The 22,439-nt window shown below is 43.6% G+C and overlaps 1 protein-coding gene and 1 non-coding gene across 5 annotated transcripts in view; one reads left to right on the top strand and one right to left on the bottom strand.

Moving 5' to 3' along the window:
- Positions 1-22,439, bottom strand: part of LOC126336348 (solute carrier organic anion transporter family member 4A1) — an 840,769-nt gene that overhangs the window by 208,100 nt on the left and 610,230 nt on the right. The gene's annotated exons all lie outside the window — the stretch shown is intronic.
- Trnah-gug (transfer RNA histidin (anticodon GUG)) lies at positions 15,362-15,433 on the top strand. Its single transcript has one exon. It is a non-coding gene; the product is annotated as a tRNA-His (tRNA).

Raw genomic sequence — 22,439 nt, 5'->3', positions numbered from 1 at the left:
ACCTGCAAGTCACAGGAGAGCGTGGTGTCAAGAACACAGTACATGGTCATTGGAACAGTTGTCCCAGGTTATATTCACTGACGAGTCCAGGTATCAGCTGAACTGTGATTCTTGCCGGGTTTTCATATGGCGTGAAACAGGAACCAGATACCAACCCCATAATGTTCTTGAAATGGACCTTTATGGGGATCGTGGGTGATGGTGTGGGGTGGGATTATGATTGGTGCACGAACACCCCTGCATGTCTTTGATAGAGGAACTGTAACACGTTAGGTGTGTCGGGACGTCATTTTGCACCAGTATGTCCGCCTTTTCAGGGGTGGAGTGGGTCCCACCTTCCTCCCGATGGATGATAACGCACGGCCCCACCGAGCTGCCATCGTGGTGGAGTACCTTGAAACAGAAGATATCAGGCGAATGGAGGGGCCTGCCTGTTCTCCAGACCTAAACCCCATCGAGCACGTCTGGGATGCTCTCGGTCGACGTATCACTGCACACTTCAAACCCCTCAGACACTTCAGGAGCTCCGACAGACACTGGTGCAAGACTGGGAGGCTATACCACAGCAGCCGCTCGACCACCTGAACCAGAGTATGCCAACCCGTTGTACGACCTGTGTACGTGTGCCTGATGATCATATCACATACTGATGTCGGGGTACATGAGCAGAAAATAGTGGTGTTTTGTAGCACATGTGTTTCGGGACGGTTTTCTCAACTTATTACTAGTACCTTGGACATACAGATCAGTGTTGTGTGTGTTCCCTATATGCCTATGCTATTAGTGCCAGTTTTGTGCAGTGCCACATGGTGTGGCACCATATTCTGCAGTTATCCTTAATTTATAAGCATGAGTGTAGATATGAACGATGTTTGTCCACTAAGTAAGTTCCGATTGGTTGCGAAATGGAAACCACAGTGAAAATCAGAAACGTTTTATTTGCATCAGTTAGGTGCACCTTCACCCTACTTCTCTACATAGTCGCCGCTCCAACTTCGAGTTTTGTCGTAGTGTTGTAGCAACTTTCCAATATCCTCGTCATAGAAAGGAGCCGTATGTGCTTTCGGCCAGTTATCTGCACTGATCTGCAGCTCGTTGTCGGTGGAAAACGTTTGTCTTCATAGCCAGCGGTTCTTGTGAGCAGAGATGAGACTCAGGAGGAGCCAATAACGGACTGTATTGTGGGTGATCAAACACTTCTCACCGGAAACGCTGCAGGAGCGTCTTCATTGCCCCTGCAGTGTGCGGCCGAGAATTGGCATGAAGAAGGAACTGCTCGACAGTTGTGTTATGTGGGCTGCAAGACAGGCGAAATTTCTAACCAGGCCCTCATACTTGGCGAGAGACGCTATTCCCTACTCACATTTACGTGCTCACTGTTCAGTCAAAACTGAAAAGTGCGACGCGACATGATCGACGGGCATATTAGAGACGCTGACCGACACAACTGTCAGAAAATGAACATGTGGCCTCAGTAGCCAGTATCTGCGGACATGTGTGCGTGAGATGCGTTCGCGTCAGTGTGTGCGTGTGTGTTATCTCCGACACAGGCCCTGTTGGCCGAAAGCTCGTCTTCTGACAATATTTTTGTTGTGACATCTGCGACACAGCATCTCCGCTATATTGTGAGTAGCAACTAACGTTTGCATAGTTCTACCACATCAGTATTTACTTCATTTGCAAATAATTGTAGCTATTAGGAGTAGTGTATTTTTAGGTTGGTTAGTATCTCCAAGTACGTGCGGGACGAACACTACTGGCCATTAAAATTGCTACACCAAGAAGAAATGCAGATGATAAACGGGTATTCATTGCACAAATATATTGTACTACAACTGACATGTGATTACATTTTCACACAATTGGGATGCATAAATCCTGAGAGATCAGTACCCAGAACAACCACCTCTGGCCGTAATAACGGCCTTGATACGCCTGGGCATTGAGTCAAACAGAGCTGGCGTGTACAGGTACAGCTGCCACGCAGATTCAACACGATACCACAGTTCATCAAGAGTAGTGACTGGCGTATTGTGACGAGCCAGTTGCTCGGCCACCATTGACCAGACGTTTTCAGTTGGTGAGATATCTGGAGAATGTGCAGGCCAGGGCAGCAGTCGACCATTTTCAGTATCCAAAAAGGCCCGTAGACGACCTGCAACATGCGCTCGTGCATTATCCTGCTGGAATGTAGGGTTTGGCAAGGATCGAATGAAGAGTCGAGCCACGGGTCGTAACACATCTGAAATGTAACGTCCACGGTTCAAAGTTCCGTCAATGCGAACAAGAGGTGACCGAGACGTGTAACCAATGGCACCCCATACCATCATGCCGGGTGATACGCCAGTATGACGATGACGAATACACGCTTCCAATGTGCGTTCACCGCGATGTCACCGAACACGCATGCGACCATCATGATGCTGTAAAGAGAAGCTGTCTTCATCAGAAAAAATGACGTTTTGCCATTCGTGCGCCCATGATCGTCGTTGACTTCACCATCGCAGTCGCTCCTGTCTGTGATGCAGCGTCATGAGTAACCGATCTCGAGCTGATAGTCCATGCTGTTGCAAACGTCGTCGAACTGTTCGTGCAGATGGTTGTTGTCTTGCAAACGTCCCCATCTGTTGACTCAGGGATCGGGACGTGGCTGCACGATCCGTTACAGCCATGCGGATAAGATGCCTGTCATCTCGACTGCCGAGGCCGTTGGGATCCAGCACGGCGTTCCGTATTACCCTCCTGCACCCACCGATTCCATATTCTGCTAACAGTCATTGGATCTCGACCAACGCGAGCAACAATGTCGCGATACGATAAACTCCAATCGCCGTAGGCTACAATCTGTCCTTTATCAAAGTCGGAAACGTGATGGTATGCATTTCTCCTCCTGACAGGAGACATCACAACAACGATTCATCAGGCAACGCCGGTCAACTGCTGTTTGTGTATGAGAAATCGGTTGGAAACTTTCTTCATGTCAGCACGTTGTAGGTGTCGTCACCTGCGCCAGCCTTGTGTGAATACGCTGAAAAGCTAATCATAACATGTTCTTCCTGTCGGTTAAATTTCGCGTCTGTAGCACATCTTCGTGGTGTAGCAATTTTAATGGCCAGTAGTGTAATTTATTATCAATTTATTATCGTTGCGTATTTCACTTCAAAAATATCGGACGCAGCAACTCGTCGCCACAAACGTGATGGGATAATTACAGCACCGTTACCGCTGGTGTGTGTCACAGAACTGCTCGAACCGTGGCGCGACGAGAGAGCTGGGTGTGCAGTAAGCCCTCCGTCGTGGGTGAGATCCTCAGTGCCGAGGGCGCTAATCCGCGTAGTAAACCTCCTCCATTACCAGCCAGTCGCGTGCGTAGCGGAAGGACTGAATGGCGGCGTGCCAGGGAGGGAGATAATACCCATGGAGAAGGGGTGGGAAAGGGCGTGGACGGGGAGGGAGGGGGGAGTGCCAGCGATCACACGAGGAGCGAGTTAAGTCGCGCCGGCCGCAGGATTCCTTTCAGCGCTGGCGCCATCAATAACGGCCGACAGCACGCCATCTGTCAATAGCAGCACAGCGGCGGCCCGCGAGGGGTAAGGAACGCGCAGTCATTGTCGCTGGGCAACGCGTGGTGCGTCTGCTTCCCACGGCGTCCGTGTATGCGGGTTGGAATAATCCGCCTATTATACTGACTAACGGACAGTCTCGTGTTTACAGTCCTATTCAACGGGCACTGTCTGCGTTTGAATTCAGTTCCAGGTAAAACTGCAGCAGACGTCTGAAACAGATTAAAAGAAATCTGTTACGTATTACATACAGGCGATAGGCACAATCACGTGAACACCTGTACTCACTTGGGAATGGTTTACTATTAAGGTGTTGGACCCCTATCTGCCCTTAATACCGCTGCGATTCTTCTTGGAATATTGGCATATAATGACAGTATAGTCTCCAGTGAACTGAAGAAACTGCAAAAAGGCGGGAATTTGAGAAGATGGGACCTGGATAAACTGAAAGAACCAGAGGTTGTAGAGAGCTTCAGGGAGAGCATTAGGGAACGATTGACAAGAATGGGGGAAGGAAATACAGTAGAAGAAGAATGGGTAGCTTTGAGAGATGAAATAGTGATGGTAGCAGAGGATCAAGTTGGTAAAAAGACGAGGGCTAGTAGAAATCATTGGGTGACAGAAGAGATATTGAGTTTAATTGATGAAAGGAGAAAATATAAAAATGCAGAAAATGAAGCAGGCAAAAAGGAATACAAACGTCTCAAAAATGATAACGACAGGAAGTGCAAAATGGCTAAGCAGGGATGGCTAGAGGACAAATGTAAGGATGTAGAGGCGCATATCACTAGGGGTAAGATAGATACCGCCTACAGGAAAATTAAAGAGACCTTTGGAGAAAAGAGAACCACTTGCGTGAATATCAAGAGCTCAGATGGAAGCCCAGTTCTAAGCAAAGAAGGGAAAGCAGAAAGGTGTCTCCAGTGAAATATTATACCACTCTTCGATCAGAACCTCTTCTAACTGATGAAGTGACGAGGGAGTCGGAAATCTGCTCCGAAGTGTGCGCCCCAATACCGACCACAAGGGTTCGCTACAAGTCCAGGGACTGTGCTGGCCAGGGAAGACACTGCAGTTCAGTTGCATACTCCTTGTTTCAAGATTATACTCTTCTGGCTGTCTGAATGGGTGCATTATCGTCGTGAAATATTTCTCATTGTTGGTGAACGACACTTGAATCATGGGGCGCACCTGATCTAAAATGTCCACATAATTGATGGCTGTAACACGGCCTTTGAGAGTAACGACGAGACCAGCAGAATGCCGTGATATGGCTGCCCACACCGCCACACTTCCACCTCCATGCTTAACCGTTGGAATCAAGCAATCAGGTTTGTATACGCTTCTTTTGGGGTTCGCCACACCTAAGCCCAGCCCGATGTTGGAAATAACGAAAACGTTGACTCGTCCAACCGTGTGACGTGATTCCACTAATCAGCCGTCTAGGATTTATGCTCCTGACACCATGTTTTACGCTTCTTTGCGTTGGCTATCGTCACTGATGGTTTCAGTATAGCAGCTCGTCCATGAATATTCGCTTTATGAAGTTATCGGCGGACAGTGTCGATAGATATGGGAGTCTCTGAGAAGGCTATTGAGCTCTGCAGTCACTTTAGCCGCCATAGGTTTGTGTTCTTTTGGCGCAATTCGTGTTAGCGTACGACGATCTCAGTCATTTAGTTTTGATTTGCGCCCACTATTACGTTTGCACGATGATGTCTTTCCATATTTTGTGTAGGCTGTCACGACTCTTGAAGCACTCGCTCTTGAAACATTGAATAAATTCGCTGCCTTGGGTACTGGTGCTCCAGCTAATTTCCCCCCCCCCCCCCCCCCCCCCAGTCTGCCCTCTTTGTAATTCTCTTAGGTCTTTCATTGCACGTCGACCTCGGCCTCTGAACGCAGATACTAAGTGTTCACTACTCGTAAACAACCTGCAGTGATGCCTAGTCGGTACTGAACACGCACGGTCCAGCGCGACACATCGTGCCTTACTTGCGTTGTTGACTGTCAAACACAACCATCCTATTGCTACCACTGTTCACATTATTTTGGGTATCCCCTCTATGTCGTTGTTGTGGTCTTCAGACCTGAGACTGGTTTGATGCAGCTCTCCATGCTACTCTATCTTGTGCAAGCTGCTTCATCTCCTAGTACCTACTGCAACCTACATCCTTCTGAATCTGCTTAGTGTGGTCATCTCTTGGTCTCCCTCTACGATTTTTACCCTCCACGCTGCCCTCTAATACGAAATTGGTGATCCCTTGATGCCTCAGAACTTGTCCTACCACCCGTACCCTTCTTCTGGTCAAGTTGTGCCACAAACTTCTCTTTTCTCCAATCCTATTCAATACTTCCTCATTAGTTATGTGATCTACCCATCTAATCTTCAGCATTCTTCTGTAGCACCACATTTCGAAATCTTCTATTCTCTTCTTGTCCAAACTAGTTATCGTCCATGTTTCACTTCCATACATGGCTACACTCCATACAAATACTTTCAGAAATGACTTCCTGACACTTAAATCTATACTCGATGTTAACAAGTTTCTCTTCTTCAGAAACGCTTTCCTTGCCATTGTCAGTCTACATTTTATATCCTCTCTGCTTCGACCAGCATCAGTTATTTTGCTCCCCAAGTAGCAAACTTCCTTTACTACTTTAATTGTCTCATTTCCTAATCTAATTCCCTCAGCATCACCCGACTTTATTCGACTACATTCCATTATCCTCATTTTGCTTTTGTTGATGTTCATCTTATATCCTCCTTTCAAGACACTATCCATTCCGTTCAACTGCTCTTCTACGTCCTTTGCTGTCTCTGACGAAATTACAATGTCATCAGCGAACCTCAAAGTTTTTATTTCTTCTCTATGGATTCTAAGACTTACACTGATTTTTCTTTTGTTTCCTTCACTGCTTGCTCAATATACAGATTGAATAACATCGGGGAGAGACTGCAATCCTGTCTCACTCCCTTCCCAACCACTGCTTCCCTTTCATGTCCATCGACTCTTATAACTGCCATCTGGTTTCTGTACAAATTGTAAATAGCCTTTCGCTCCCTGTATTTTACCCCTGCTACCTTCAGAATTTGAAAGAGAGTATTCCAATCAACATTGTCAAAAGCTTTCTCTAAGTCTACAAATGCTAGAAACGTAGGTTTGCCCTTCCTTAATCTAGCTTTTAAGATAAGTCATAGGGCAGTATTGCCTCACATGTTCCAACATTTCTACGGAATCCAAACTGATCTTCCCCGAGGTCGGCTTCTACTAGTTTTTCCATTCGTCTGTAAAGAATTCGCGTTAGTATTTTGCACCTGTGACTTATTAAACGGATAGTTCGGTAATTTTCACATCTGTCAACACCTGCTTTCTTTGGGATTTGAATTATTATATTCTTCTTGAAGTCTGAGGGTATTTCGCCTGTCTCATACATCTTGCTCACCAGATGGTAGAGTTTTGTCAGGACTGGCTCTCCCAAGGCCGTCAGTAGCTCCAATGGAATGTTGTCTACTCCAGTGGCCTTGTTTCGACTCAGGTCTTTCAGTACTCTGTCAAACTCTTCACGCAGTATCGTATCTCCCATTTCATCTTCATCTACATCCTCTTCCATTTCCATAATATTGTCCTCAAGTACATCGCCCTTGTATAGACCCTCTATATACTCCTTCCACCTTTCTGATTTCCCTTCTTTTCTTAGAGCTGGGTTTCCATCTGAGCTCTTGATGTTCATACATCTCTTATCTCCAAAGGTGTCTTTAATTTTCCTGTAGGCAGTATCTATCTTACCCCTAGTGAGATAAGCCTCTACATCCCTACATTTGTCCTCTAGCCATCCCTGCTTAGCCATTTTGCACTTCCTGTCGATCTCATTTTTGAGACGTTTGTATTCCTTTTTGCCTGCTTCATTTACTGTATTTTTATATTTTCTCCTTTCATCAATTAAATTCAATATTTCTTCTGTTACCCAAGGATTTCTACTAGCCTTCATCTTTTTACCTACTTGATCCTCTGCTGCCTTCACTACTTCATCCCTCAAAGCTACCCATTCTTCATCTACCGTATTTCTTTCCCCCATTCCTGTCAATTGCTCTCTTATGCTCTCCCTGAAACTCTGTACAACCTCTGGTTCTTTTAGTTGATCCAGGTCCCATCTCCTTAAATTCCCACCTTTTTGCAGTTTCTTTAGTTTTAATCTACAGGTCGTAACCAACAGATTGTGATCAGACTCCACATCTGCCCCTGGAAATGTCTTACAATTTAAAACCTGGGTCCTAAATCTCTGTCTTACCATTATATAATCTATCTGAAACCTGTCAGTATCTCCAGGCATCCCCTCTATATGATACTTATGTGTAAACGGTACCGGGTGATTCAAAAAGAGAGAACCGATTTCATTCCATAGACGAATTATAAAACTTAGAAACACATTGCTCATATCTCTGGCTAGAGGAAGATTTTTTTTGTAGCGACATGGCGTAGTAGTAGTAATAGTAGTAGTATGGTATTCTGCCTTACGACTGGTCTTGTTAAGGGTTAAGCCTCTTCCACTTCTGTCTGTCCATAGTCAGGCTTTTCATTTCTGAAAATTTGCCTCCTTTGATATTGTCCAGCATTTGAAATCTTCTTTTTCCTCTTCCCCTTCTTCCCTCCCCCGTTCCTTCATTCCTTCCCTCTTAAACAGTCCCTCTTCAAACAATGTCCAATCCAGTTCCGCTTTCTCTTTATGAAGATAGGACTGATGACCTTAGCAGTCCCATAAGATTTCTCTCTCTCACACACACACACACACACACACACACACACACACACACACACACACACACATCTTTATGATGACTTTCAGCATGTTTCTTTCTTCTCCAACTCTTCTTAATACTTATTCATTCCTTACTTGGTCTTCTCATTTCACTTTTTCCATTCTTCTCCATATCCGCATCTCTAGTGCCTCCAATCTTGTTTCGTCTTCCTTCCTCAATGTCCAGGTCTCAGCACCATACAGTGCAACGCTCCAGATGTAACATTTGGCAAGTCTTTTCCTCAGATCTTTGTTTAGTGGTTCGCAAAGTAATTTCTGTTTCCTCTTGAATCCTTCTTTTGCCATTGCAATTCTTTTCCTAATTTCTGTTGAGCAATACATATCGTCCATTATTACACTTCCCAAGTAACTGAAGTTATTCACTTGCTCTATTTCTTCTCCCCCTATTTTCATATGGCATTTTCTCCCCTTTCCTCCTATTACCATGTTTTCGTGTTCTTCTTGTTAATCTTCATCCCATATTCTTCTAATTTTCTGTACAGATCATCTAACATTTGTTCCATCTCTCTTGCACTCTCTGCCATCCGTACCATGTCGTCTGCAAATCTTATACACTCCACTCTCCGACCCCCTTTACAAACTCCTCTCCTTCCATCAAAACTTTCGCTAATAATTTCCTCCAGATATATATTGAACAGTGTTGGTGATAAACAACAACCTTGTCTTACACCTTCTTCACACATCACACCTCCTATCTTATTCTTGTTATCTGTTTCAAATATAAATTTCTAATTAGCCGTCCATCCCTCCAGTCAACTCGATGTTTCCTCAGGATTTCCATCAGTTTGTCCCATCTGACACAGTCAAACGCCTTCTCAAGATCAATGAACACAACATACACCTTCCTTTTCTTCTCCATGTACATCTCCCCTATCACTCTCAGTAGCCCAATGGCATCTCTAGTTCCCACTCCTCCGTTTGTGGCGACTACATCACAAAAGAAATCATTTTGTGTTGGAATTTGCGCGGAGTCAATCCATTGTTCAAGTGCAAAGTGCAATCCACCGACAATTCAGCAAGAAACGCCTCTGCACACGCAGTTTTCTAGCACACAAATTTCTTGGACGCTGACTGCACATGCAAAGGGAAGAGACTGGCCGGCCACGCATGTCTGATGAAAATGCAGAGCGTATCCGAGATGCGTTCACACGGAGCCCTCGGAAGTGCACAAGACGGGCGGGCCAGGAACTTCAACTTCCTCAAACAACTGTATGGCGCGTTCTGAAACGACGCCTGCATCTTAAGCCTTACTAGTTGCTGTTACTGCAGTAATTGCGTCCCGGATACCATAAAAGAAGGTTAGAATTTTGCATTTGAACTCTCCACGAAATGGCAGAGGACATTTTTTTCCCAACTATTAATCTTTTCGGTCGAATTGACGTTTCATCTATCGGGTAAAGTAAACCGCCACAACTTAAGAATTTGGGGGTCACAAAATCCTGACGTCATCCACAAAACATGAAAGAGACTGACCAAAACTGAATGTGTCACGTGCCGCTTCTGCTCACAAGGTTTATGAACCTTTCTATTTTGCAGAGGAAACTGTGACAGGAACGCCATGCCTGGACACGCTGCGAAATTAGTTATTTTCTCAACTTCACGAAAATTCTGATGATTTCATTTTTAAGGATGGCAGCGTCCCGCCTCAACAGCACGTGGAGATGTGCCGTTACCTTAACAACACCATCCCACTGCGTTGGTTTGGAAAAATTGGACAACAAGATATTGTTCATTGATTTTCGCCACCCAGGTCACCAGACCCACATCTTAGGATTTTTTTCTGTGGGGGTGCATAGAGTCTTTGTCCCACCTAAGGCATCTACTTTTCAAGAGCTGAGAAATCGTATACTTGAAGCTGAAGATTCAATAAACAGAGACCTGTTGATTCCACATTCCTGACCGATACCATATACATTTATTAAACAACTTCCTTGAGTATTCACTCAGAAGGCTCGGGTCATATCTGGCGAACTTCACTTGTACGCTTACAGACCCTGACAATTTCCCAGTTTTCATATGTGTACCCTTCTTCTGTGCCTTTTTCGTAATTAATTTCTCTACCCTCTCACCCTCCTAGTTCTCCCCTATCTCTTCCCGCTTCATTTTCTTGTACTTCATCCTTTCTCCTGTTAGCAGGTCTTTAAAATGCTTCTCCCACTCTACCACACTCATAATCGCCAGGTTAGCTTTTTCCTTTACTTCTTTCCTCAGTCTTGCAGCAACTGTCCACGCTGCTGCCACTTTTGTGACCCCCATATAGCGATCGACTTCCTCGCATTTATCCTCCCAGATTTCATGTTCATGTAGCAGAGGTTCTTTTTTTTACGTCTGTTGTCTAACATAAAAGGCTCTATCATGTTTGTCCCTTGCCCCAACGAATTATCATAAGACATTTTTTTTAGGTTTACTTTTTCTTCAGTGCTAATTTATAACGAAATTGGACAGACTCTTCTATTAAGCTATCTAAGTTGTATTTCATAATATCCAGTGCCATCGTGGGAATATCTTGCCTCTTTAATTTGTCATTGGCCCTTGGATGTTACTATCATCTTTGCACCTAACAGGAAGCGATCTGAGCCACATTCTGCAGACTCTCTAACATCCTTAGTTCTTATGTTGGAATTTTTGTTTTCAATAATATAGACTATTATTGACCTAATATTTCTAGAAGGACTTTCCCATTTGTATTTGTAGATCAGCTTGTGACGAAAGAAACCATTTAAAATCTCCAAGGAAACTGTCTCACACATATCCACTAACTTTTCCCCATTGTCATTTAATGTGTCACTCCACGTGTTTCATTGCACTACTATCAGTGGCCACCCTCAACTTTTTCCTCCCTAAATGGCTCTGAGCACTATGGGACTTAACATCTCAGGTCATCAGTCCCCTAGGACCTAGAACTAATTAAACCTAACTAACCTAAGGACATCACACACATCCATGCCGAAGGCAGGATTCGAAGCTGCGACCGTAGCGGTCGCGCGGTTCCAGACTGAAGCGCCTAGAACCGCTCGGTCACACCGGCCGGCCTGAACTTTTCCAGTAAAATTATTGCTTTGCGGGCGCTTATGCTCTCTAACTCACTTGTTAATTGTCCATGGAACTCATCTTTGAGTTTGCTGTCAGTGCTATTTGTGCTGCATAAGCCCACATAACATCGTGGCCCTATTTTGAGCTATCTGCGGTAATTGCTCCGATGATTAATTCGACAATCGATTGTGTCCGATGTGTCTTTCGCGGCAAGTTCAGAAATTTATGGGAGTCCCATGTTATCTGGCCGATTAGTCATGTTAACGGTAGTGAAATAAATGACATCCAGATTTGCTGAAGCTCTTAATGACTCGAGCGAACAATTCATAGTTCCACTGCCCAGTAGCTCAGAAAAAATAAATAAATAAATAAATAAATAAAAGGCAGGTTGTTCAACGAGTTATCGCATCTCCTTAACAGTATTCTCTGAAATTAACATGTAAGTGTTACGTAAACGATATACTACCCTGGCCGGCCTTGGTAATTATATCTCCAAGATATCTCAGAATTGCAAAACGTAGAAACACTGTGTCTTCTCGTAGTAGCTGTCTTGCTTCTTAAAAGGGTTATGAATGACCTGTCAAAGGTTCATGTGATTTTTTCATTGTCTTCGCCCTCTCTACATGCTCAAGATGGGCTATTGCTAAGCACTTATAGTTTCTTCCATTTGCTCACATGTAGCAAAGGCATATTCACCAACCGCAAATTGCCGTTGCAACCACATATATTTTTGCACAATAGCCACAAGAGATTAGGAAAATGTTTTACGAAACAACGCCAGTTCACAAAAACAATAATGCAGACGTGCTGACCAAAATCGAAAACTATAGATATAAGGTACATTTAAGACTTTTATCGCTCGTTGTTTATGCAGCATGCGGCAGAAACAATTACCTGTTTTAAGTTGCGAGGCATTGTTGAACGAGGCTATTAGCTGACAAAAGTGGTGTTCGCGAATCTTCGGCAAACTCTGCTGTCCCCGTTTCTCCGTGTCTGCATTTCGCCTGTGTTCGTAGTAAGTACCCTCTCCCATGCATTTCAAGCTGTACACACTTCGTGGTGTAATGAATACATCAAAGTAACAATAAAATATTAAATAAAGTTCTGAAATAGCTTTATTACCGACTTATGATGCATAATGTCATTTGCGGTGGGCATTACATCGTGGGGCAGTTCAGGATTTTGGAGTGTTGTGTTTGTCTGCATACCGACAGATGTTGCTTTGTACACCCGCTCCACACTGCTGTAGCGGTTCCTGAACCAATGTAGGAACGGCGCCAACCATTTCACCTGCGGAAAGTACAGGAGCTGACACCTCTAGACTACACTAAACGTCGGAATTTCTATCAGTGGTTATTCGAGCGCCATGCTGCACATCCAACGTTCGGTTGTTGAGTACTTTTTATGGACGAGAGGCTGTTTACCCGTGCGTGTATCGTGAACGCTCGTAACATGCCCATGTGATAGTATTAGAACCCTCTCATAACTACAGCACGAGCACATGACATAGATTTACAGTGAACATTTGGGGTGATACAGTGGACAATCAGTTACTCGGACCTCATGTTATTCCACAGCGCCTAACTGGCAAGAGTGCATCGACAGTTTTTGGAACACGAATTGGGACGTCTGCTTCATGAAGCCCACTCGCTACACGAAACAACTTAAGCACTAGGCACGACGGTTCCCCAGCACATTTCAGTCGGGAGGCAAGACATTATCTCATTGTTGGGATATCGCAATATGTGGATAGGTCGTGTAGGACCGGACCAGTTGCTTGGCCCGCCGGATCTTAACCCCAGGACACTTTTGGGGCCGTCTCAAGAAGCTCGTGTATGGAGTTGCAATTGAGTATGTATCACAACTACAGCACGAATTGAAAACGGCTGAGCAACTGTGCAGAATCAGACGAACGTTCAGAGAGCGGTAAGACTTCGCGACCGTCACTATCTTCGTCTACATGGACATCATTTTCATGTTCTTGGGTAGAAGTAGATCATGTGGATGGTTTGAATTTGGAGTCTCTTCGTGTCGTCACTTTTTGAGAAGAATTAATTTTGATTGTTTGTGTTGCACCTGTGACCCCCTACTCTACTGCACAATTTTGAAATAAAGCAGTTTCGGACAAACCGTTATTTAACAATTTACGCTTATTTTCATGCATACGTTACACCCACGAAGTGTGTACAGTTACTTTTGAATCATCCTGTATATTAAAAAAAAATATGGGTTGCTGCAGTAAATATTTTACTCGTGAAGTACGACTTGGACCCCTGTACGCAGAAGCCGACTGTGATCTGTACATTGCTCTTCTACCTGTTGGCTGTTGCCCTGCTTCCTCCTCTAATATACGGGGCGATTCACGAAGATATTCAAATATTTTAATATGTTACTCTACAAGTAAAACTAAAGAAAAAAGTTCATATAAACATAGGTCCGCAAAATAAATAAAACATTTTGCCTGAAATTTAGCAACTTCGCTAATATGAAGCCATCGCAAAACTGTACGAGGTTAAAGTGAAGCACAATTTCCATTTATTTTGTTGTTATTGATGTGGTGAATCTAATAAAACATGTTCTAGACGTTTATCTGCAGTAGCTTTCCAGAACATCCAGAGAAGCAAAGACGTAATTTCGTAAAAATTTTAATTTATTAACCACTTGGCCCAATTTGTTTTTTAAATTCCAGACAATTGCACAAGGTTTTCAACAGAAGGTGTAGAGAATTTAATTTTGGAAAAATGATGGAATAACGTCAACTGAAGCTATATGAATCTGTCAGATAATCTGCTTATATTAATACCATAGTACACGTGAATTCATGTTAAACCGGAAAACACAGTCTGTGTTTAGGAAGTTGTATAGTGTACATACAATTTCACAATACATTCTCAATAAATGTTCGGAAACGACTATAGCAACTCACTTATGGCTGCCAACAATGACGTAAATGCTTCTACATTCCTAATGGAAAGTAAATAAATTTACGTGTATAATAACCTTTGCTTCTCTGGATGTTCTGGAAAACTACTGCCCATAAACGCCTGGGACATGTTTTATTAGATTCACCAGACCAATAACAGTAACATAAATCGTGCTTTACTTTAACCTCGTACAGTTTTGCGATGGCTTCATATTAGCGATGTTGCTAAATTTCAGGATGAATCTTTTACTAGTCGTAACTCAGTAACTAAACATTTGCGAACCTATGTTTATATGAATTTCTTCGTTAGTTTTACTGGTAAAATAACATATTAAAATATTTGCATATCTTCGTGAATAATCCTGTATATGCAACGGGTCTAAATCCTCCATTTCTCCACCGACATGGAAAGGTGAAGTCATAATCCCGGCCACAGTGTTGTACTAATTACTTTAAAATGCTCCCCGACTTGTTTGCCAAAGTTCGTTGACGTACATTTCTGCCGAGTTTGCAGAATTGCAAAATCTGAATGTCAATAACCAATCCACACGAACAAGAAAGAATGAAATACTACCTTTTTGACTGCTAGGATTACTTGTTAGTGAGACAGATTTGCTCTGAAATCGGACTGATACAGCAGCATACATCCATACGTTTCCTAAACGGAACTGTATACTTCTACCAATAAATGCCGCTTGCATTTCGTGTTCCAGCTCACGTGCAAATGAGTTATTTCACTACATTTGCGCCATTTCGGTTAGAAACGCAATGTCGTTGGCAGACTAACGCGTCTGGAGTGCTGCACATTTCAGCATGTACGGCTGTCTTATACATACGTGGTTGCGGCGGAAAATCATGCAAGATTCTTGAAATGTAGAAGAAACTGCAAAAAATTGTGAATAGCGCAGGTCCGGCCCGTAGCATCACGTTCCGCAATTCCCCAACAGATGTCGCAGCACGCAGCGGCAGCTACGGGAAGCTTTATCTGTTGGCAAGGCAGCGTTCCCCCGTCCTCCGGTTAGCCGTGATCGTCTAGTGGTTAGGACATTGCGTTGTGGCCGCAATAACCCAGGTTCGAATCCTGGTCACGGCAGTGGTGAAACACTGTCACGGTGGAGGACATTTTTAATATTCTACTTCGAATAGTCCTCTTGTGGAAATGCCATGTTCTCTCGTGATTTCGAACTCTACGTGTTACACGTAATCTACATACAAGACCGCTACGTTTGACATCTTGCAGTCCCCGTAATCACATATCTTTTTACGTACAACAAATAGAACACCTCGATCGTGCAGAACCTCACATAGACAAATATCTAGGTGAATTTCGGAGTACTTGATAATGCAGCTAACAAATCTAAATTCTATTCTGCGAATGAGACAACTGAGAAATAAAGATACAACAGTTACATTTGCAGATTACAAGGCGGTGCATGATGAAATCCTTCATCAATAATATGAAAAAAATTCGCTTTAGATCCAAAACCACAAACCTTAGATTAACTAATCGTTAATGTGTCTTAGATAAATTCCCTGAAAACTTTGCTATAATAACAAGAGTCAGTTAGGGATGTGATTTTCAGCTGCGCCCTGAAAGACCTAGAGAGAGATGAAAATTCCGCACGAAAGGCATCGAAGTGGTATACAAAAAAGATATCATCTAGCTTTCGCTAATGACATTGCCTTGATAACAGTCACACCGGAAAGTGCCAAAATCCAGACAGGAAACCTAAATATGCAAGCGGGAAAAATTAGTTCACAAATTTTCCCCAAAAACGTTAACATTTGTCCACAGAGAATACTCATAAATGAAAACAAAAGCCCGAAAGCAATCTCATACAGATATTTAGGTGAGTAGCTAAGCGCAAATAACAATAACAAGGACAGTCTAGGGATAAGAACAAATAAGAACCGAGCGAGGTGGCGCAGTGGTTAGCACACTGGACCCGCATTCGGAAGGACGACGGTTCAATCCCGCATCCGGACATCCGGATTTAGGTTTTCCGTGATTTCCCTAAATCGCTAGAGGCAAATGCTGGGATGGTTCCTTTGAAAGGGCACGGCCGACTTCCTTCCCCATCTCTCCCTACTCCTATGAGACTGATAACCTAGTTGTTTGGTCCCTTCCCCCCAAAACAACCAACCAACAAATAAGATGAACATTGCGTTCCGGACTACCAGAACCGTATACTAGATGAAAGCTTTATTGCGGGACACCAAAAATAAACAGGAGACGTGAGGCTCTGTGCAGTGTCGAAACACTAAAACTAGTTCGGAAAGATTTGGTGAACAAAATTAAGAGAACAGCGGCAAGGATACCACAAACAGACAGAAAACGTCACGACCTAACAAAGAAATCTATGAAGATGTAGTGAACATAACAGACACAAAGCGCAAAAGAAGAATATCGTTCTTCGGCGTTGGCTTGGCTACAATGGATGATGATAGACTTACGAAGCAAATTAGCTAAGAGGATAACTAGAGTGATTTACACAAAATGACATCAAAGAAGCAAACAACATAATGGGCAGACCTAACAGGAACTTATGTAGTACCAAAAATTCAGAAAGCGGTGTTCTGCGACGAACAAGAGAGAAAAAGAAAACGGCCGCATAACAGCCAATAGCTGCGGAAGCTGACATCAGAACGTTTGAAAGAGATGTACGGGAAGAAGAATTCCTGCAGCTAGAATTGAAATATTGATTTAACTTGTTCTGCAAAAGGGCTTTCCAATAAAATAAAATTTCAGCAGATAAAATAGGTTGACTAGTTTCTGGAAATAAAACATAAGATAGGTAAATTTAACTTTTTTTTTTTACTTAGCAATTAACAAACCTTTTGAGTTTTGGCAACGCTTCGGCCCGTAAAAGAACAAATTATCAGCAGTATAAACTGAGCTGCTGAATAGAGAAAATTAAAAATGCATTTTGCCTACTTTGCCACTTTACGATTTCTTTTGATTCAACAAACATTACTCTCAGGTGTTGCTCTGGTTTACACTAAACACCGTATCACTTGTTATAACTGACTGAAATTGTCACGACTAACGCAAACAGATGCACTATCGCGGTACGTTAAATTTTTACTCAATCTCTGAAATACCCATGTTGACGCACAAACAGGTAGGCCGCTCGCATCGCTCACCGTAGCTAGCAGGAACCTTGGTTTCGTCGATTAACGACTTGGTGTACCATCACAAAACGAAATGAGGTTCACTCAGCTGTTAATTGAATTGGAATGAACACACAAAGATGGTAGCGAACAGACAGTTGTAAGCATGTTACATTCCTTAAACCTTATGTGAGCAGCGTGGAATACCAAATGCCTCATAGTTTATTTATTAATCGAGAGCACAGAACCATACTGAATCACAGCATAATGGAATTTCAAATCGCAGCTTTAACAAAATTTTCTTCTAAAAGTGAAGAAAGTCTCGTATTTGGTCTTTCCTTCTGTGTCACAACTGAATTTCCTTTTCCTCCTCTCGGGTGCTTCGAAATGTTTAAAATTTATTGTAAACGTAGTTCCCCGATTTACTTAGAGCTGAAGAAAACAAAAGATTTCCGTAGATGCAAACTATTGCAAGAATTTGACCATATTGTCGCAGAGGGCAAAGAACAGCAAAGCTATTGGACAATGTCCTTGACGAAATTAATGACGATTCTCGCCACTGCGTAATTATGTGAAGCGATTCGCAGTGCCATCTCTGTATCGTTACGAATGCAACAGACGGTCGAGGAACAAACAGCAAATTCGGCTCGTAACGACGCCTGTTAACTTGCACGCTGTCACCAATCCGGAAATTAATGTTTTAATCAGAAATCTTCCAGCAGACCGCAGCCGGCACTACCGCGATTTTAATTTCCTGTCCCCGCCAATCGCGGCCGGAATTCGAAAACACAGCGCGGCAATTCAAACACCTGCTGCGTTATCTCCCACCGGCAATCGACAAACAACTGCCACAGTCGATGTGACGCATATCGATAGGACTGACGATTTAATGCTAGCTCGTACCTCTAGAGGGATAAAACGGTCAACGGTACAAGCGCGGGGTTGCATGCAGAATGCACACTGTTCTAGGTAGCAGAGGTCGTTCTTGTTAAATTTGTGGCCTCTTACTTACCGTGTTAAGACTGACTGAACTTACATACTTACCGGAGTTTACGGCCAATGCTCGGACAACACTTCCCTAAAGAGGTACGAAGTACATCTGAAGATTTTGGAGCACTGGTAAGTAAAAAACATCATGGTCTTTAACAAAGCCACCGTTACCTGAGAGCGTAGCGTTGAAGCTACATAAACGCGAAGTCGTTGGTTTGATTTTCGGTAGCAGTAACATTTTTTTTTACTTTTATTCGAATTCTGTGTTTTAGTTTCAAACGTACATATCCTGCATTTATGAAGAAAATCGAAAAGGGCCCGTCCATATGTCCACTTGAAAGAGGATGCACGTTTGCTTTCATGCTACCCTTGCACACGAGTTGATCATCGAAGATCAAAAGGAGAAGTAATTAAGATCATACAAGGAGAGGTGTAGTCCTAATATTTCATGGGTTGACAAAATTACAGGAGTTAAACAGTCTACAAACCATGGAATGCAAAGGAGTAAGTTGTAGCTATACTTTAAAACTCATATCCGTTTTATGGACACTGCCGATCGTCCTGTTCACTATCCCAGAATATACTATGATTATTGTTGAGTAAATGTTAAGTCCCATAGTGCTCAGAGTCATAAGAACCATTTTTATTGTTGAGTAAGCAATGGAATGTCACAACATTGGTTAACATGTCAGAATTATGTGTTTGTTTTTATCAATATTATCCAGAAGAATGTTGTGTACACACAAAGTAGTTATCTGAACTGATATGTTTGTGTACCTGTTATTCCCCGTAGTACTGTGACGTCAACAGTGTACTTGAAACAGCGGTAAGGTACATACTGTACTTCGCTTCCTTATTGACAGCTGACCGTTTGCACATTGTTTATTGACTCCAAGAGTGTGGGTGTCGATAGCCAAACGTGCTGCAATTGTAACAGTCAGACAAGCAGGCTCGTCTATGCCCCAAATTTCTAACAATATGGCGTACCTATAGGAGATGTGTATTACACAGGCAGAAGACAATAGGTGGCAACAAGGAATTATCACGACGAGGAAGACCTGGTAAAATAGCTGGAACTGATGGCAAATTCATCAGAAATACTAGTAAAAGAAATAGGTTCAAAACAGCAGCACAAATTCGGGCAAAGAAATGAACAAGAAAAACTTGTCTGTTGCAACAGCGAAAAGGCTTGAAAGAATGTGCAACGGCGAGGAAACCCCTCCGAAGCTCGAATGGACTAGCACTCAGAGTAAGTGGACACTTGAAAAGTGGAAGAAAGTGTTATTCACAGATGAATGGAAAATCGTGATTTTTGGTACCAGAAGGGGAATATTTCTTCGTCAATCTGAAGGATGAGTGGCCCGACAGTGCATTATACCTACAAATAATCACGGTGGCGGTTCTTTTATAGTTTGAGGGCGTTTTCCAGGAGATCGAGTTGGCGATATTGTGAAAATAGAAGGCTATAATGACCAGAAGTACTATCACCGCGTACTTCAGCATCATGCGATATTATATGGATTGAGCTTAATAGCGATACGGTTCACATTACAACAGAATTATGACCCAAAACATCAGTCGTTGTTCCGCAATAAGTACGCTGCATCAAAGAAAAAAACAGGTGGTACTGAAAGACGAATGATGGGACCGTCCCAAAGACCTGACTATAATCCTATTGAAACGGTTTGGGATGACGTGGACAGACGTGTCCGGTAACTTCGCGTAACATTTAAGTGACATCTCTGGAATGTCGTTACGGATGTGTGGAATTATAAAGAGTCGCAATGAGTACAACAACTTATTGACTGCATACCTCGAGTTTGCGAGGCAATCATTATATCCCAGCAAGGGTGCTTTGATGAAAGTAAAATACACACATCAGAAAGTTTTGCACCTCGGTACCGAGTATTCCGGAACCTGTACAGATAACTGGAATAGAAATGAACATAAAGATCAATGCGGAACCGCGTTGCTGCTACGGTCGCAGGTTCGAATCCTGCCTCAGGCATGGATGTGTATGATGTCCTTAGGTTAGTTAGGTTTAAGTAGTTCTAAGTTCTAGGGGACTGATGACCTCAGGTGTTAAGCCCCATTTGAACCATTTGCAAAGATGGACCTCGCCATGGACGTCGGGAGTGAAGTTGGCGCATCAAGCAGCCTATTGCGCACAGTTTGAGTCGTAACACGACGTCCTGTGGCTACACGAAAAGCATTATTCAACATGGTGGAGTTGCTGTCAAGGTTCCTCCGAACCGTAATCTGTAGGTAGCTGTCATCCACTGCAGTAGTAGCCCTTGAGCGGCCTGAGCGAGCCATGTCATCGACAGTTCCTGTCTCTGAACTCCTCCATGTCCGAACAACATCGCTTTGTTTCACTCCGAGACGCCTGGACACTTCCCTTGTTAAGAGCCCTTCCTGGCACAAAGTAACAACGCGGACGCGATCGAACCGCGGTCTTGACCGTCTAGGCATGGTTGAACTACACACAACACGAGCCATGTACGTCTTTCCTCGTGAAATGACTGCCTCCGTCTAACAGCCGCCGCTCATGCATGGTTGTTTACATCTTTGGCCGGATTTAGTGACGTCTCTGATACAGGGTGTTTAAAAAATGACCGGTATATTTGAAACGGCAATAAAAACTAAACGAGCAGCGATAGAAATACACCGTTTGTTGCAATATGCTTGGGACAACAGTACATTTTCAGGCGGGCAAACTTTGGAAATTACAGTAGTTACAATTTTCAACAACAGATGGCGCTGCAAGTGATGTGAAAGATATAGAAGGCAACACAGTCTGTGGGTGCGCCATTCTGTACGTCGTCCTTCTGCTGTAAGCGTGTGCTGTTCACAACGTGCAAGTGTGCTGTGGACAACATGGTTTATTCCTTAGAACAGAGGATTTTTCTGGTGTTGGAATTCCACCACCTAGAACACAGTGTTGTTGCAACAAGACGAAGTTTTCAACGGAGGTTTAATGTAACCAATGGACCGAAAAGCGATACAATAAAGAATCTGTTTGAAAAATTTCAACGGACTGGGAACGTGACGGATGAACGTGCTGGAAAGGTAGGGCGGCCGCATACGGCAACCACAGAGGGCAACGCGCAGCTAGTGCAGCAGGTGATCCAACAGCGGCCTAGGGTTTCCGTTCGCCGTGTTGCAGCTGCAGTTCAAATGACGCCAACGTCCACGTATCGTCTCATGCGCCAGAGTTTACTCCTCTATCCATACAAAATTCAAACGCAGCAACCCCTCAGCGCCGCTACCATTGCTGTACGAGAGACATTTGCTAATGATATAGTGCACAGGATTGATGACGGCGATATGCATGTGGGCAGCATTTGGTTTACTGACGAAGCTTATTTTTACCTGGACGGCTTAGTCAATAAACAGAACTGGCGCATATAGGGAACCAAAAAACCCCATGTTGCAGTCCCATCGTCCCTGCATCATCAAAAAGTACTGGTCTGGGCCGCCATTTCTTACAAAGGAATCATTGGCCCATTTTTCAGATCTGAAACGATTACTGAATCACGCTATCTGGGCATTCTTCGTGAATTTGTGGCGGTACAAACTGCCTTAGACGACACTGCGAACACCTCGTGGTTTATGCAAGATGGTGCCCGGCCACATCGCACGGCCGACGTCTTTAATTTCCTGAATGAATATTTCGATGATCGTGTGATTGCTTTGGGCTATCCGAAACATACAGGAGGCGGCGTGGATTGGCCTCCCTATTCGCCAGACATGAACCCCTGTGACTTCTTTCTGTGAGGACACTTGAAAGACCAGGTGTACCGCCAGAATCCAGAAACAATTGAACAGCTGAAGCAGTACATCTCATCTGCATGTGAAGCCATTCCGCTAGACACGTTGTCAAAGGTTTCGGGTAATTTCATTCAGAGACTACGCCATATTATTGCTACGCATGGTGGATATGTGGAAAATATCTTACTATGGAGTTTCCCAGACCGCAGCGCCATCTGTTGTTGACA

Source organism: Schistocerca gregaria, chromosome 2 (assembly GCF_023897955.1).
Source record: "Schistocerca gregaria isolate iqSchGreg1 chromosome 2, iqSchGreg1.2, whole genome shotgun sequence".
Taxonomy (NCBI): Eukaryota; Metazoa; Arthropoda; class Insecta; order Orthoptera; family Acrididae; genus Schistocerca; species Schistocerca gregaria.
This window is presented reverse-complemented; position numbering and strand designations above follow the sequence as displayed.